Below are 1853 nucleotides of genomic sequence, written 5' to 3'. Positions count from 1 at the left end.
AGGACTCCATGTGAATGAATGCTAATGTTGCTCCATGACTGCTGGATGTGTAAATAAGCAACCGTTTGCCATATAAACATTATAGGGTGATAATATGTCATTGTTGAGCTCACAACCTGTTTTTGAGTTGGCAAATAAAATCAGTTTAAGGGACTGGCATGTTCTTGGAAATATAGTTTATAGTATATTAGAGATCTGAGTATTTGTTGGCTCAGGAGAATATGTAATCTGGATGTAAACACATAAGATTGATTAACTGCATCAAAATCAACATGCCATATTATCGTGCATGAAATACTAACTCAGACTTCAATTTAAGCAAATAAATCTATTGAAGTCTGTCATTGTGCTGGTTTGAATATGCTATTAAATGTGATATGACATAATTACTATCACTGTTTAGAGTTGTAACTTTAAAGTGGAAAGAGAGGAATGTTTTAAAGAGTCTGAAGAACCTGCCACCCTTCATTACTCAGCAAAAACCAGAACAACAACTTAACTGCCCAAAAACTTGTCTGCTGCCCCTCTCCCTTCTCCCCCAACCCATGTGACACATTCCTTCAATTTGAGCTCATGTCTGAGTTTCTGAAGATCTGTCTGCACCAGAGCTGCGAAAAGGAACTAACTCAGAACGATGCCACACCTCTGGATTAAAGATGTGATGAAATACAACATAGAAACCCAACTGATGCATTAACACACTGATATTGTTGGCCAATATTATCGGTCAGAACTGGCTTATCACAGGTACATTATATCACCATATATGTTGGCAGATATGCAAAACCAAGTTTTTTTTTTTCTTTTTAAAGATGTGTTTTTTGTGGTTATTATGAAATTTAAATTTCAAATGTCAAAAATGAACAAAGCTGGAGCAGAAGCAGAATAACTGCCACCATTGTTCATGTTGTGTGTTTGTGTCAAAAAATTAATATTGATCATTATATCATCTGATGTTTTTCAACACTCAAATGTCATATCTCCATTGGCATCATGAATCCATTATCAGTTGGGCTCTAGTAACAAGAATCAAAGACAGATCTACCCAACAAAGATGTGTTATTAGAAAAAGAAAATAAAGCAAAAGATATTTGTATGAAGGTTGACAGGGAGATGACGCTGTCTTGGTCATAGTTACTAGCTAACTGTGCAGCTCCAGTCAGAGCAGGTGGAGGAGTGCTGGTAGGTCGGCTCCTCTGCTAGTCAACAGGAGGTGCTGGGGGCTCTCTTCCATCGCTCTGTAACCCAAGACAGGAAGATATTTAGTCCGTCAAATAAAAACAACTGAGCTATATTTGCAGACAGATTATCCAGTATAGCTGATAATGTGGCTTATATCTTTTAATTTATTTTTTTATCCAGTGTTAATATAAATCAAATAGAATTTTGTTTTTGCATTTGAACAAAATTCCACAAATTATCTTTTATTTAATTTCATGAGAAGCAGATTTCCATTCCCTCCTACATTGTGAGTCATTGTCCATGAGATGCTTTAAGTGCCAGGCAAACCAAAGTGGAGCAGTGACTACATGTGAGATGACATTGTTTGTGATATGAAATATGTGCGGTAAGTACTGACATTGTGGGGTCCAGTGGGTTTGCCTGTGGGACGGGGACCCCTGAGACTGGAGGGGCGCAGCAGGAACAGGACCAGAGCCACCACCACCCATCCCATCAGAACCATGGGAAGGGTCAGATCACCTCCTCCGCCCACTTGCCCGCTGGGACCTGGCACTGAACACACGCACATCTTGGTCACATATACAATCTACACTAGTATTTCTGATTTGCGATCATGTTTGAGTGCGGCAACGCGTCCGCATGCTATGACACAATATGAAAAAAGATAAGGT

The 1853-nt window shown here is 39.0% G+C and overlaps 1 long non-coding RNA gene across 1 annotated transcript; it reads right to left on the bottom strand.

Annotated features, from left to right (window-relative positions):
- Positions 1–382: 382 nt before the first annotated feature.
- LOC111663358 (uncharacterized) lies at positions 383–1847 on the bottom strand. Its single transcript, XR_002761380.2, has 2 exons — positions 1580–1847; positions 383–1238 (listed from the first exon to the last, which is right to left on the bottom strand). It is a non-coding gene; the product is annotated as an uncharacterized LOC111663358 (long non-coding RNA).
- Between the last annotated feature and the right edge of the window lie 6 nt (positions 1848–1853).

The sequence above is a fragment of the Seriola lalandi genome, unplaced genomic scaffold (genome assembly GCF_002814215.2).
Source record: "Seriola lalandi dorsalis isolate HSWRI2012SDOR001 ecotype SW California unplaced genomic scaffold, Sedor1 jcf7180002000967, whole genome shotgun sequence".
In the NCBI taxonomy this organism is placed as follows: Eukaryota; Metazoa; Chordata; class Actinopteri; order Carangiformes; family Carangidae; genus Seriola; species Seriola lalandi.
The sequence above is the reverse complement of the archived record's forward strand: the minus strand, read 5'-3'. Positions and strand labels throughout refer to the sequence as shown.